The following is a 16781-nucleotide window of genomic DNA, read 5'->3' as shown; positions in this document are numbered from 1 at the left end:
CGTGGTCATTGTCGTGGTCATTGTCGTGGTCACTGTCGTGGTCACTGTCGTGGTCATTGTCATGGTCATTGTCGTGGTCATTGTCGTGGTCATTGTCATGGTCATTGTCGTGGTCATTGTCGTAGGTCATTGTCGTGGTCATTGTCGTGGTCACTGTCATGGTCATTGTCATGGTCATTGTCGTGGTCACTGTCATGGTCATTGTCGTAGGGTAAAAGAAAATTTTGGCGATCTGCTACGATTTTGCCAATCGCCGGCAGTCGCCTTGAAAATCGCGATTTAACAGGCCCTTAACTGCAGCATTTTCATTATAAAATACAACTTTGATTCACAAACTTAAGAAATAAGATTCCGAATCAGAGGGACTTTGTATTTACACTTGACTCTTGTGAAGTATAAACTGAAAGACAACTGTGTTCTGTGCTCCCTCGATACTGAATCAACATCTCAGCTGATGAACAGGCCCAGTGCGACTTGGGTTCCCGACATGGGAGTGGAATAAATGTTTGTTTAAACATCTCAGTTCTGGCCCTCAGTTGAATTGATTCAGCTAAACCTCCATGTCTCTGGAATGGTGATGCCCTTGTTACCCCTGGATATAAGGCAGAGTTCATTCTTATGAGTTGGATGGATGACACTTGGAGCTGGCTAGCATGGAGTACTGTGTATCATAAAGTTGCTTATTGGATGCTAAACCTCGTTAGGGTTGAACTGGAGGAGATGGCGCCCAACCCAGGTGACTATTAGTGTGCTAGCCACAGAAGCAGCTCTACAATCACATATTACAATCGCTCCACACTCTTAAATCTCCACTCCTACAGCAACATTTCACCTGTACACTATAAACGGCTCGATTGTAATCATGTATTGTCTTTCCGCTGACTGATTAGCACGCAACAAAAGCTTTTCACTGTACCTCGGTACACATGATAATAAACTAAACTGAACTGAACTGAACTGGGAGACAACATGCTTGCTATGTAATATTGCATTCGGGTGAGGCAAAGCTAATTCCTGAAAAGTCAGTATAGGATGGAATTGCAGTTGCTGGTTGAATCTGAAAATAGACACAAAAAGCTGGAGTAACTCAGCAGGACAGGCAGCTGGAGTAACTCAGCAGGTCAGGCAGCATCTCGGGAGAGAAGGGATGGGTGACGTTTCAGGTCTGAAGAAGGGTCTCGACCCGAAACGTCACCCATTCCTTCTCTCCCGAGATGCTGCCTGACCTGCTGAGTTACTCCAGCATTTTGTGAATAAGATGATGTAAATAGATAGATAGTAAATAGGTGAATAGATAGATAGATAAATTTCCCGGTGTGGGACGAGTAATGGAATATATTATGTAGAGAGATATAGAACAAATGAATGAAGAATATGCAAAATTAACAATATTAAAGGAAACAGGCCATTGTTAACTGTGTGCTAGGTGAAAATGAGTACAGACAATGAGACTCAACGAGACGACTTTGAAGCTGGTATGACTTGGGTGGGGGAGGGACAGAGAGAGAGGGGATGCAAGATGTCCTGTAACATCAATCTTGGGGATGGTGAATCGCAGGCTACTGTGGTGGTGGCTTTAATAATGATCTCGTCACAGGTGGGTTATCCAATTCATAGACACTCCCTACATATGAAAGAGTTCCCATAATATTATTAAATATTATTAAACGTAAAAGTCAGATATACAAAGATATGTTGAAACAAGGTACAGCAGATGCTGGTTTACAAAAGAAGACTCTGGAGTAACTCAGCATCTGTGGAGAACATGGATAGGTGACGTTTCACAGAGTGCTGGAGTAACTCAGCGGGTCAGGCAGCATCTCTGGAGAACATGGATAGGTGACGTTTCACAGAGTGCTGGAGTAACTCAGCGGGTCAGGCAGCATCTCTGGAGAACATGGATAGACTATGTTTCGGATCAGGATTCTTCCCGAAAAGGTCCTGATGTCTCCAGCATGTGGGAAGAAACTGGAGAAATCCCAGACGGTGACAGGGGAACTGTGCAAACTCCACATAGAGATTGTGCATACATACATATAGTCTGATTTATTGGATTGTATATATTTCACTGTACCAAGTGACGATAACGCACCAGTTTCTTCCCAGCTGTTATCAGGCAACTGAATCATCCTACCTCACCCAGAGAGCAGTCCTGAACTACTATCTACCTCAGCAGGGACACTTGGACTATTTTGATTGGACTTTAGTGGCTTTACCTTGCACTAAACGTTATCCCCTTATCTATGCACTGTGGACGGCTCAATTGTAATCATGTTTTGTCTTTCTGCTGACTGATGGGCACGCAACAAAAACCTTTCACTGCACCTTGTGTACGCGTGACAATAAACTGAATTACAATACTGTGGACTTGTTAGCAGAGGGAGTGTATTTTCCAACTTACAAAATGGACCTATGGTCATCAGTAAAAAAGAGAACCTGTTCGTTACTCAAAACTGATGAAAGTTCCTGTCTTTTATATCATCAAAGTTCGTATATGTTTCCTACTGCGATACAATGATGGTCTGAGAAGCTACGCAGTATGCTTGCTACTGCAATACAATGATGGTCTGAGAAGCTACGCAGTATGCTTGCTACTGCAATACAATGATGGTCTGAGAAGCCGTGCAGTATGTTTGCTACTGCGATACAATGATGATCTGAGAAGCCGTGCAGTATGTTTGCTACTGTGATACAATGATGGTCTGAGAAGCCGTGCAGTATGTTTGCTACTGCGATACAATGATGATCTGAGAGGCCGTGCAGTATGTTTGCTTCCATTGCTTCCATAAGAGTTAGGAAGTCATGATACAGCTCTTTAGGATCTTGGCCAGGCCACATTTGGAGTATTGCGTGCAGTTCTGGTCACCATGAAGGATGTGGACGCTGAGAGGGTGCCGAAGAGGTTTACCAGAATGGTTCACCAGGTTAATTCCCGGGATGGCGTGACTGACATATGATGAAAGAATGGATCGACTGGGTATGGATTCACTAGAATTTAGAAGGACGAGCGGGGATCTTCTCGAAACATATAAAATTCTTAAGGGAGTGGACAGGCTGGATGCAAGAAAAATGTTCCTGATGTTGGGACAGCCCAGAACCAAGGGTCACAGTTTTAGACTAAGGGGAGGCCATTTAGGACTGAGATGAGGAAAACCTTCTTCACCCAGAGAGTTGTGAATCTGTGGAATTCTCTGCCACAGGCGGTGGAGGCCAATTCACTGGATGTATTCAAGAGAGAGTTAGATAGAGTTCTTAGGGCTAACAGAATCAAGGGATATGGGGAGAAAGCAGGAACAGGGTACTGATTTTGGATGATCAGCCATGAATTGCATGGCAGTGCTGGCTTGAAGGGCCGAATGGCACCTATTTTCTAAGTTTCTACGATGCCTGGATTAGAGGGTTTCAGCTGCAGGGATAAGGTAGATAGACTTTGATTGTTTTCTCTGGAACGTTGGAGATTGAGGTGAGATCTGATCGAAGTATATAAAATGATGAGGCAGAGATAGGGTAGACATTCAGAGCCTGTTCCCCCAGGGTGGGAATGTCCAGCACTGGAGGGCACAGCTATAATGTGAGAGGGGGAAAGTTTAATGGAGATATGTGGGGCAAGTTTTTTACAGAGGGTGGTGGGTGCCTGGAATGTGCTGCCAGGGGTGGTGGCGGAGGAAGATTCGATAGTAATGTTTAAGAGGGTTTTAGACAAGCACATGGCAGTGCAGGGACTGGAGAGATATGATCATGTTGACCAGATCACTTTAACTTAGCATGATGTTCAGCACAGACATTGTGGGCCAAAGAGCCCATTCCTGTGCTGCACTGCTCTATGTTCTAAATAAGCTTAAATATAATCCTAGGTTGGCAGCGCAGAACATTCAACAGTCCGCTGACAAACAGAAGTTTAATTGCCGTAACTGGGGAGGTGAATTATTTGGAGTTCTGACAGTCTCGAAGCAGTTTAGTGTGAGAGGTCTGGAGGTTTGTACGTCTGAAACCATAGCCATAGGGGCTGTCTAAAGAGGCCAGAACACAGGAAGCCCTCAGCGACAATTACGGGGAAATGTGAGAGCCAGTCTGGGATTTTACAACAGGCATTACTGAGGGATGGTAGCAATTACATGTCGGAGCTGGGAGCTACTGTCACAGGGAGATGCACTCAATGTCTCCACACAATCCTTTGGTGCACCACTTTAGAAGGGCCCTGAGCAACAGCATGTCCATGCAGGAATGAGTCACAGCGTCTTGGCTTCCTCCTGCATGTGGGTCTTGGTGTTTGATGTTGTCCACATGCTGGGATGGTTCAGGTACAGAGGCTGCCTCTCCCGGAGTGGCCACTGCCTGCAGAGGCCAAAGAGATCCATGCTGGCGAACAGCCAGCTCATAACCCCATACTGCATGGAAACTGGCGGTCCAGCCCAACTTGCCCCATCCTCTCTAGGTACTCTATCTTTTGTGCTTGAAGACATTCGCCTTACTAAATGGCATGTTGGCACAGCGGGTAGATCCGCTGCCTCACAGCGCCAGACACCCGGGTTGGATCCTGACCTCAGGGGCTGCCTGTGTGTGGAGTTTGCACGTTCCCCCTAAGGTCGACCGTGTGGGTTTCCTCCCACATCCTCAAGAAGTGCAGGCTTGTACGTTAATTGGCCCTCTGTAAATTGCCCCCAATGTGTAGGGAGTGGATGGGAAAGTGGGATAACATAGAACTAGTGTGAACAGGTGATCGATGGTCAGCATACACTCGGTGGGCCAAAGACGATACTTCCCTGCTGTATCTGTAAACTGTAAAGTAAACTAAATCACAAACAGACCTACCTGTAGATCACAGCCAGAGGGCTGTCAGGTAGGCCAGGCTGGGTCACTGGCCCAGTGGGAATGTGTACAACACCACTGGCCCAGTGTACAGTGGTGAGAAGTGGCTGCAGAAGCACAGGGGCATCAACTCATCCATCACTGGCACTGCCAGAAACAATGTAGAACTCAGCATGGATGGTGCCACCCCTCCTGCCTGTAGCTGGAACTGGCATTGTGTGTGTGTGTGTGTGTGTGTGTGTGTGTGTGTGTGTGTGTGTGTGTGTGTGTGTGTGTGTGTGTGTGTGTGTGTGTGTGTGTCTGTCTGTATGTGAGTGTGTGTGTGTGTGTGTGTATATGTACATGTGTGTGTTTGTGTGTGCACGTGCATGTGTGTGTATCTGTCTGTATGTAAGTGTGTGTGTGTGTGCACACATGTGTCTGTTTAATGGAGATGCGCACGTGTGCATGTATCCGTGTGTTACCGTGCGTGAGTGTGTGTCCGTATGTGACCGTGCGTGAGTTTGTGTGTGTGTGTGTGTGTGTGTGTGTGTGTGTGTGTGTTACCATGTATGTGTGCCTGTGTGGGACCGTACATGTGTGTGTCTGTGTGTGACCGTGCATGAGTGTGTGTCTGCGTGTGACTGTGCGTGTGAGATGATGTGTAACCGTGCGTGAGTGTGTGTGTGTGTGTGTATGAGTGTGTGTGTGTGTGTGTATGAGTGTGTGTCTGTGTGTGACTGTGCGTGTGAGATGATGTGTAACCGTGCGTGAGTGTGTGTCTGTGTGTGTATGAGTGTGTGTCTGTGTGTGTATGAGTGTGTGTCTGCCTGACCCGCTGAGTTACTCCAGCATTCTGTGTCTATCTATGGGATAAACCAGCATCTGCAGTTTCTTGTTTCAACCTGGAGGTTGAATAATTTGAGGAAGTAAAAGTTGATGTCTGTGTTAATGTTGGAGTGCCTGGGCATTCCACTGCCTGTCCAGGACAGGCCGGGCCGGTCTGAAGCCGGCAGCTCCAAGCCAAGCCTTTGTTTCGCTCTTGCCCTTGAACTTGGGTGTGTTTTGTCTGCGCTCAACTTATTGCCTGCGGATCGGATAACACAAGCACAGGAGATGGGAGGGGGAGGGGAGAAGAGGGGGGAGGAGAGGTAGGGGAAGTGTCTACCGTCTGGCCGACCACTTTAGCTTTGAATTATGACTCCTGCCAGCCTGCTTTAATGACCGGGAGAAGCCCAGTTGCAACAGCAAAGATTGCCTGAAGCGAGAGTCTGGCCTTAACAGGCCATAAAGCCGGGAGACCAAGTAAGCAGAGTTCATCTTCATCACGTCTCCAATTTAAATTCCATTCGGGGTAGTTACATTCCTGTTTCACATTTTCCTTTAACCCCTTGTGTTCCACATTGCCCTAAAGCAATGATATGCACAGAGTGCTGGAGTAACTCAGCGGGTCAGGCAGCATCTCTGGAGAACATGGATAGGTTCAAAGGTCCGTTTATTGTCACGTGTACCAATTATGGTTCGGTGAAAATTGATTTACCATACATCCATACTAAAAAAAATTAACAAGACACACAACTCCATAAAAATGAACATAAACATCCACCACAGCAGATTCCCCACATTACTCACTGTGATGGAAGGCAATAAAGTCCAACCTTCTTCCTCCTTATTCTCACGCGGTCGGGGCAGTCGAACCATCGATGCTCGGGCGATTGATGCTCCCTTGTTGGGCCGGTCAAAGAACCTGCGGTTGGAGCTCCCGAAATCTGTCACTAACCAGGGATCGCCAGCTCCACGATGTTAAAGTCCGCAGGCTCCCGCGGTTATAGCTCCGAGGTCGATCCCCGACAAGGACGGCCAGCTCCACAATGGGAAGTCCCGCAGGCTCCCGCGGTTATAGCTCCGAGGTCGATCCCCGACAGGGACGGCCAGCTCCACAATGGGAAGTCCCGCAGGCTCCTGCGGTTGGAGCTCCGAGGTCAATCCCCGACAGGGACGGCCAGCTCCACAATGGGAAGTCCCGCAGGCTCCTGCGGTTGGAGCTCCGAGGTCAATCCCCGACAGGGACGGCCAGCTCCACAATGGGAAGTCCCGCAGGCTCCTGCGGTTGGAGCTCCGAGGTCAATCCCCGACAGGGACGGCCAGCTCCACAATGGGAAGTCCCGCAGGCTCCCGCGGTTATAGCTCCGAGGTCGATCCCCGACAGGGACGGCCAGCTCCACAATGGGAAGTCCCGCAGGCTCCTGCGGTTGGAGCTCCGAGGTCAATCCCCGACAGGGACGGCCAGCTCCACAATGGGAAGTCCCGCAGGCTCCTGCGGTTGGAGCTCCGAGGTCAATCCCCGACAGGGACGGCCAGCTCCACAATGGGAAGTCCCGCAGGCTCCTGCGGTTGGAGCTCCGAGGTCAATCCCCGACAGGGACGGCCAGCTCCACAATGGGAAGTCCCGCAGGCTCCCGCGGTTATAGCTCCGAGGTCGATCCCCGACAGGGACGGCCAGCTCCACAATGGGAAGTCCCGCAGGCTCCTGCGGTTGGAGCTCCGAGGTCAATCCCCGACAGGGACGGCCAGCTCCACAATGGGAAGTCCCGCAGGCTCCCGCGGTTATAGCTCCCAGGTCGATCCCCGACAGGGACGGCCAGCTCCACGATGTTAAAGTCCGCAGGCTCCTGCGGTTATAGCTCCGAGGTCGATCCCCGACAGGGACGGCCAGCTCCACAATGGGAAGTCCCGCAGGCTCCTGCGGTTGGAGCTCCGAGGTCAATCCCCGACAGGGACGGCCAGCTCCACAATGGGAAGTCCCGCAGGCTCCTGCGGTTGGAGCTCCGAGGTCAATCCCCGACAGGGACGGCCAGCTCCACAATGGGAAGTCCCGCAGGCTCCCGCGGTTATAGCTCCCAGGTCGATCCCCGACAGGGACGGCCAGCTCCACGATGTTAAAGTCCGCAGGCTCCTGCGGTTATAGCTCCGAGGTCGATCCCCGACAGGGACGGCCAGCTCCACAATGGGAAGTCCCGCAGGCTCCTGCGGTTGGAGCTCCGAGGTCAATCCCCGACAGGGACGGCCAGCTCCACAATGGGAAGTCCCGCAGGCTCCTGCGGTTGGAGCTCCGAGGTCAATCCCCGACAGGGACGGCCAGCTCCACAATGGGAAGTCCCGCAGGCTCCCGCGGTTATAGCTCCCAGGTCGATCCCCGACAGGGACGGCCAGCTCCATGATGTTAAAGTCCGCAGGCTCCTGCGGTTATAGCTCCGAGGTCGATCCCCGACAGGGACGGCCAGCTCCACAATGGGAAGTCCCGCAGGCTCCTGCGGTTGGAGCTCCGAGGTCGATCCCCGACAGGGACGGCCAGCTCCACAATGGGAAGTCCCGCAGGCTCCTGCGGTTGGAGCTCCGAGGTCGATCCCCGACAGGGACGGCCAGCTCCACAATGGGAAGTCCCGCAGGCTCCTGCGGTTGGAGCTCCGAGGTCGATCCCCGACAGGGACGGCCAGCTCCACAATGGGAAGTCCCGCAGGCTCCTGCGGTTGGAGCTCCGAGGTCGATCCCTGACAGGGACCGGCAGCTCCACAATTTTAGGCCGCAGTGCGGGCATAGATACGATACAGAAAAAAAAAATCTCTGTTGAGGTAAGAGATTAGAAAATGTTTCCCCCACCCCCCCCCACATAAAACAAGCTAAAGAACACTAAAAACATCCATCGTTTACGTCCGGGTTAGCGTTAGGCCTAAAACAAACCCTGCTGTCAGATTCGGATAGGAACTAGTTTTTCGACATTATTCTCCAGAGCTGCACAGTAATTCACACAAGGGAGGCCTTTTCACAGCTTCTACTTTATTCCAAAATTAAACTTTTTCAGAATAAAAAATAGAAGCAATACAAGATCTGTGCAAAAATTATTCCGATATTCTCAGCGGCAAAATATATATATACATTCATTAGCGTTATATTTGGAGGTTTAGTTTAGTTTAGTTCGATGCACAGCATGGAAACAGGCCCTTCAGCCCACTGAGTCCATGCCGACCAGCACTAGCACTATCCTACACTCTAGAGACAATCAACCTACAAACCTGCATGTCTTTGGGATGTGGGAGGAAACCGGAGAGCCTGGTAAAAACCCACGTGGTCACGGGAAGAACGTACCAACTCTGTACAGACAGCATCCGCAGTCAAACCCGGGTCTCTGGCGCTGTGAGGCAGAAACTCAACCACTGCACCACTGCACCACTACATCACTGTGCCACTGTACTACTGCGCCACTGTACTACTGCGCCACTGCACCACTGTGCCACTGCACCATTGTGCCACTGTACTACTGCGCCACTGCACCACTGTGCCACTGCACCACTGTGCCACTGTACTACTGCGCCGCTGCACCATTGTGCCACTGCACCACTGTGCCACTGCACCACTGTGCCACTGTACCACTGCACCACTGCACCACTGCATCACTGTGCCACTGTACTACTGTGCCACTGCATCACTGTGCCACTGTGCCACTGCACCACTGTGCCACTGCACCACTGCACCACTGTGCCACTGTACCACTGCACCACTGTGCCACTGCACCACTGCACCACTGCATCACTGTGCCACTGTACTACTGTGCCACTGCATCACTGTGCCACTGTGCCACTGCACCACTGTGCCACTGCACCACTGCACCACTGTGCCACTGCACCACTGCGCCACTTCACCACTGTGCCACTGCACCACTGCTCCACTGCACCACTGCGCCACTGTGTCACTGCACCACTGTGCCACTGTACTACTGCACCACTGCACCACTGCGCCACTGTGCCACTGCACCACTGTGCCACTGTACCACTGCACCACTGCACCACTGCACCACTGCGCCACTGTGCCACTGCACCACTGTGCCACTGTACCACTGCTCCACTGCTCCACTGCACCACTGTGCCACCCAGCAAGGACCCCATCTTACCAGTGGCCCAGGACCTCATCTTACCAGCGACCAAGGACTCCATCTTACCAGCGGCCTGGGCAACAAACTGACAGCCACAGTTACAATTTTGGCACCAATCTGAAAAGGGTGCAGAGAAGATTTGGAAGGATGTTGCCAGGACTAGAGGGCCTGAGCTGTTGGGAGAGGTTGAGTAGGCTGAGACTCGGAGGGCAGAAGAATGAGAGGTGATCTTATAGAGTTGCATAAAATCATGAGGGGAATAGATCGGGTAGATGCATAGAGTCTCTTGCCCAGAGTAGGGGCATTGAGAACCACAGGACATAGGTTTAAGGTGAAGGGGAAAAGATTTAATAGGAATCCGAGGGGTAACTTTTTCATACAAAGGGTGGTGGGTATATGGAACAAGCTGCCAGACGAGGTAGTTGAGGCAGATACTATTGCATCATTTAAGAAGCATTTAGACAAGTACATGGATAGGACAGGTTTGGAGGGATATGGACCAAATGCAGGTAGGTGGGATTTTTGTAGATGGGACGTTGGCCGGTGCGGGCATGTTGGGCTAAAGGGCCTGTTTCTATGCTGTATCACTGTGTGACTGTGTTTGTGTGCAGGTGTCTGTGGGGGAGGGAGAGGGCATCCTTCCTACTGTTGAATGTGTGTTGATCTCTGTCAGGCAGGTGCGGGCATTATGTGGAGCACAGTGTCCCAGTGTAACAGTGCGGGCATTATGTGGAGCACAGTGTCCCAGTGTAACAGTGCGGGCATTATGTGGAGCAGTGTCCCAGCGTAACAGTGCAGGCATTATGTGGAGCAGTGTCCCAGCGTAACAGTGCAGGCATTATATGGAGCACAGTGTCCCGGCATTATGTGGAGCACAGTGTCCCAGTGTAACAGTGCGGGCATTATGTGGAGCACAGTGTCCCAGCGTAACAGTGCGGGCATTATGTGGAGCAGTGTCCCAGCGTAACAGTGCAGGCATTATGTGGAGCAGTGTCCCAGCGTAACAGTGCAGGCATTATGTGGAGCAGTGTCCCGGCATTATGTGGAGCAGTGTCCCAGTGTAACAGTGTGGGCATTATGTGGAGCAGTGTCCCAGTGTAACAGTGCAGGCATTGAAGTAGCATTGTGTGGACAGACCTCTTGATTGCTGTCATACCTACATCATATGTATGTCATACCTATGTCATATGTAAATGTTAACTCTGCAGTAAGCAGCGGGGAGGTAGGGTGGCACAGCAGGGAGGGTGGCACAGCGGGGAGGGTGGCACAGCGGGGAGGGTGGCACAGCGGGGAGGGGCACAGCGGGGAGGGTGGCACAGCTGGGAGGGTGGCACAGCAGGGAGGGTGGCACAGCGGGGAGGTAGGGTGGCACAGCGGGGAGGGAGGCACAGCGGGGAGGTAGGGCGGCACAGCGGGGAGGGTGGCACAGCGGGGAGGGTGGCACAGCGGGGAGGGAGGGTGGCACAGCGGGGAGGGAGGCACAGCGGGGAGGGAGGGTGGCACAGCGGGGAGGGAGGGAGGCACAGCGGGGAGGGAGGGTGGCACAGCGGGGAGGGAGGCACAGCGGGGAGGGCGGGTGGCACAGCGGAGAGGGTGGGCGGCACAGCGGGGAGGGAGGCACAGCGGGGAGGGAGGGTGGCACAGCGGGGAGGGAGGGTGGCACAGCGGGGAGGGAGGGTGGCACAGCGGGGAGGGCGGCACAGCGGAGAGGGCGGCACAGCGGGGAGGGAGGGTGGCACAGCGGGGAGGGAGGGTGGCACAGCGGGGAGGGAGGGTGGCACAGCGGGGAGGGAGGGCGGCACAGCGGGGAGGGTGGGTGGCACAGCGGGGAGGGTGGCACAGCGGGGAGGGTGGCACAGTGGGGAGGGTGGCACAGCGGGGAGGGTGGCACAGCGGGGAGGGAGGGTGGCACAGCGGGGAGGGAGGGTGGCACAGCGGGGAGGGTGGCACAGCGGGGAGGGTGGCACAGCGGGGAGGGAGGGTGGCACAGCGGGGAGGGTGGCACAGCGGGGAGGGAGGGTGGCACAGCGGGGAGGGAGGGTGGCACAGCGGGGAGGGAGGGTGGCACAGCGGGGAGGGAGGGCGGCACAGCGGGGAGGGTGGGTGGCACAGCGGGGAGGGTGGCACAGCGGGGAGGGAGGGTGGCACAGCGGGGAGGGTGGCACAGCGGGGAGGGAGGGTGGCACAGCGGGGAGGGAGGGTGGCACAGCGGGGAGGGAGGGTGGCACAGCGGGGAGGGTGGCACAGCGGGGAGGGAGGGTGGCACAGCGGGGAGGGGGGCACAGCGGGGAGGGCGGCACAGCGGGGAGGGTGGCACAGTGGGGAGGGAGGGTGGCACAGCGGGGAGGGTGGCACAGTGGGGGAGGGAGGGTGGCACAGCGGGGAGGGAGGGTGGCACAGCGGGGAGGGTGGCACAGTGGGGAGGGAGGGTGGCACAGCGGGGAGGGTGGCACAGTGGGGAGGGTGGCACAGTGGGGAGGGTGGCACAGCAGGGAGGGAGGGTGGCACAGCGGGGAGGGCGGCACAGTGGGGAGGGTGGCACAGCGGGGAGGGTGGCACAGCGGGGAGGGTGGCACAGCGGGGAGGGTGGCACAGTGGGGAGGGTGGCACAGCGGGGAGGGAGCGTGGCACAGCGGGGAGGGTGGCACAGCGGGGAGGGTGGCACAGCGGGGAGGGTGGCACAGCGGGGAGGGAGGGTGGCACAGCGGGGAGGGAGGGTGGCACAGTGGGGAGGGTGGCACAGTGGGGAGGGTGGCACAGCGGGGAGGGTGGGGGGCACAGCGGGGAGGGCGGCACAGCGGGGAGGGGTGGGGGGCACAGCGGGGAGGGAGGGTGGCACAGTGGGGAGGGTGGCACAGCGGGGAGGGTGGGGGGCACAGCGGGGAGGGCGGCACAGCGGGGAGGGTGGCACAGCGGGGAGGGTGGCACAGTGGGGAGGGTGGCACAGCGGGGAGGGTGGCACAGTGGGGAGGGTGGCACAGCGGGGAGGGTGGCACAGCGGGGAGGGTGGCACAGCGGGGAGGGTGGCACAGCGGGGAGGGTGGCACAGTGGGGAGGGTGGCACAGCGGGGAGGGTGGCACAGCGGGGAGGGTGGGGGGCACAGCGGGGGAGGGTGGGCGGCACAGCGGGGAGGGAGGGTGGCACAGCGGGGAGGTAGGGCGGCACAGTGGTGCAGCGGGTGGAGCCGCTGCCTCACAACGCCAGAGACCCAGGTTCGATCCTGACCTCAGGTGTGTGGAGTTTGCACGTTCTCCCTGTGACTGTGTGGGTTTCCTCCAGGTGCTCGGGTTTCCTTCCACATCCCAAAGATGTGCGGGTTTGTAGGATGATTGGCTTCTGTAAACTGTCCCGTTCGGGTCGGGACCCTTCTTCATACTGAATCTGACCCAAAATGTCACCTACTTCTCTCCAGAGACGCTGCCTGTCCCGCTGAGTTACTCCAGCACTTTGTTTCTATCTTCGATATAAACCAGCATCTGCAGTTCCTTCTACCCATGTCCATTGTTGTTCTGTCTGCATGACTTGCCAAATGTACGGTTGGAAACATGGTTTTACACAAAACATTTCGGATATGATTTGTCCTAAATTTACATAATCCTGTTTACTTTTGAGTAAATATCCTGCTGGAATTTTATGTCGATTTATGATTCATTAAAATTATTTTAATATTCCAATGCTTGGAAGATTGCTTTGTATGTTTTATGGTATGGTTGTAAATCCCAGCACACAGCATCAGCTGTATTAACTATCAGCTCTGAAAGGTACTTGCAAACAACAGCCCATATATCACAACCCCTGTCACAAGCAATCACTGCGCCACTGTTATTGGTTATGTGTGCTCAAAAACTCAACATATTTCTGGCTGGAAACTGTCCAATTACTATTACAGTAAACCATTCTAATGTGGCGTCTCTGGAGAGAAGGAATGGGTGTCGTTTTGGGCCGAGACCCTTCTTCAGTTTCAACCCGAAATGTCACCCATTCCTTCTCTCCAGAGATGCTGCCTGTCCCGCTGAGTTACTCCAGCACTTTGTGTCTATATTCGGTTTAAACCAGCATCTGCAGTTCCTTCCTACACCATTCTGACGTGCTAGCTTTAAAATATTTATTTTTTTGTTATTTTATTAATAGTCTGGAACTCATGATGCAACACTTCAAGACTTTGGTTAGGGCACATTTGGAGCGTTTACAGTTCTGGTCGCTCCATTACAGGAAGGATGTGGAGGCTTTGGAGGAGGCTTACCAGAATGCTGCCCGGATCAGAGGGTATTACAGTAGTTATAAGGAGAGGTTGGACAGACTTGGATTCTTTTCTCTGGAACGTCAGAGGTTGAGGGGAGATCTGATCAAAGTACATAAAATTATGAGAGGAGTAGATATGGTAGACAGTCAGAACCAGTTCCAGAGTGGAAAAGTCAAAGAATAGAGCATAGCTTTAAGGCGAGAGGGGAAAAGTTCAAAGGAGAGTCATGTTTTTTACACAGAGGGTAGTGGCTGCCTGGAACGTGCTGCCAGGGGTGGTGGTGGAGGAGGCAGATACAATCGTGGTGTTTAAGGGGCTTTTGGATAGGCACGTGGATATGCTGGGAACGGAGGGATATGGATCATGTGCGGGTAGAGGAGATTAGTTTATCTTGGCATCATGGTCGGCACGGGCAATATGGGCCGAAGGGTCTGTTCCTGTGCTGTACTGTTCCATGTTCTATATTATTCTGGGGAATAACTACTTCCAGAATGTGTGCGTTGTTCTAGATTGACTGGGTGGTATTGCATGGTGCTTAATACATCTTCAAATAGAATCTAAAGTGGGCAGAAGGTAGTCTGACTTGGAGTCTATGTCTGTACTGGCAGAAGCAGAGGATGTTTCTTCTGCAGTTGAATAGGGCCCTGGTAAGACCACATCTGGAGTATTGTGTACAGTTTTGGTCTCCTAATTTGAGGAAGGACACCCTTGTAATTGAGGCAGTGCAGCGTAGGTTCACGAGATTGATCTCTGGGACGGCGGGACTGTCATATGAGGAAAGATTGAAAAGACTAGGCTTGTATTCACTGAGAGGGAATCTTATAGAAACATATAAAATTATAAAAGGACTGGACAAGCTAGATGCAGGAAAAATGTTCCCAATGTTGGGCGAGTCCAGAACCAGGGGCCACAGTCTTAGAATAAATGGGAGGCCATTTAAAACTGAGGTGAGAAGGAACTTTTTCACCCAGAGAGTTGTGAATTTGTGGGATTCTCTGCCACAGAGGGCAGTGGAGGCCAAATCACTGGATGGATTTAAGAGAGAGTTAGATAGAACTCTTGGGGCTAGTGGAATCAAGGGATATGGGGAGAAGGCAGGCACGGGTTACTGATTGTGGACGATCAGCCATGATCACAATGAAGGGCGGTGCTGGCTCAAAGGGCCAAATGGCCTCCTCCTGCACCTATTTTCTATGTTTCTATGTTCCTCGTGTACTCAATGTATGTACAGATTCCAAGGTAGAGATTGGGAATCTGTCACACAATCCTTCATCTTCCTAAAAATGGGATCTCAAACAGCAAACCACCGTAAAAGTAGCTCAACTGGCAGCGAGAATGCAATGCTATTTTTGAGTCATAGAGTGATACAGTGTGGAAAATGGCACTTTGGCCCACCTTGCCCACACTGGCCAACATGTCCTAGCTACAAGCAAAAGAAGGTGACTCACAGGTAGAGGCCGTTTAAAAAGAGCGCCAAGCCCCAGGTTCTAGTGTTATACTTGCGTGGAGCACAGAGAAGCAGGCAATTGAAAAACGGAGTCAAGATTTAATTGGCTGTAAAGTTTGTGGCAAAAGAAGGTGACTCACAGGTAGAGGCCGTTTAAAAAGTGGGCCAAGCCCCAGGTTCAGGTGATTTACTAATCAATTTACTAATCAGCCCTAAAGTAGGTGATTAGGTAGCAGTTAAAAGTAAGTGCAGCTGTAGTGGAGTGGCCTTGTTGGGAGCTGCCCTGGGAGGTGAAGTGTGTGTCTTTGGCTCGAGAGTCTTCGGCAAGGGGGCTACGCTTGTTTGGACTTTGACTTGTGATTCTTGTCACTGAAGGCATGTTGGTGCAGTATGTTTATTCACAAAATGCTGGAGTAACTCAGCAGGTCAGGCAGCATCTCGGGAGAGAAGGAATGGGTGACGTTTTGGGTCGAGACCCTTCTTCAGGATGTGGGAAGGCAGGGACACCGCTGGAGCTTCTGGGAACTACACCTGCAGGAATTATGTCCAGGTGCAGCTCCTGAGTGAACGTGTTGGGCAACTGGAGAAGCTGTCGGTCGGCCTCAGAGCCATCCGGGAAGACAAGGGTTTCCTGGACAGGACCTACAGTGAGGTTGTCACGCCACAGATACAGGAAGAGTAAAGGTGGGTGACTGTGAGATAGGGTAGTACAAGTGGAGTGCAGGAGACCCCGGTGGCTGTGAGATAGGGTAGTACAAGTGGAGTGCAGGAGACCCCAGTGGCTGTGAGATAGGGCACTACAAGTGGAGTACAGGAGACCCCAGTGGCTGTGAGATAGGGTAGTACAAGTGGAGTACAGGAGACCCCAGTGGCTGTGAGATAGGGTAGTACAAGTGGAGTGCAGGAGACCTTGGTGGCTGTTGTTTGTCATTTACATTAATGATCTGGATGATGGTGTGGCAAATTGGATTAGTAAATATGCAGGTGATACTAAGATAGGTGGAGTAGTTGATAGTGAGGTAGATTTTCAAAGTCTACAGAGAGACTTGGGCCTTTTGGAAGGGTGGGCTGAAAGATGGCAGATGGAGTTTAATGCTGATAAGTGTGAGGTGCTGCATTTTGGTAGGACAAATCAAAATAGGACGTACAGGGTAAATGGTAGGGAATTGAGGAATGCAGTGGAACAGAGGGATCTGGGAATAACTGTGCATTGTTCCCTGAAGGTGGAATCTCATGTGGATAGGGTGGTGAAGAAGGCGTTTGGTATGCTTGCCTTTATAAATCAGAGCATCGAGTATAGAAGTTGGGATGTAATGTTGAAATTGTACAGGGCATTGGTGAGGCCGAATCTGGAGTATGGTGTGCAGTTCTG

The sequence above is a fragment of the Rhinoraja longicauda genome, chromosome 11 (genome assembly GCF_053455715.1).
Source record: "Rhinoraja longicauda isolate Sanriku21f chromosome 11, sRhiLon1.1, whole genome shotgun sequence".
In the NCBI taxonomy this organism is placed as follows: Eukaryota; Metazoa; Chordata; class Chondrichthyes; order Rajiformes; family Arhynchobatidae; genus Rhinoraja; species Rhinoraja longicauda.
Note: the sequence above shows the minus strand (reverse complement) of the source record.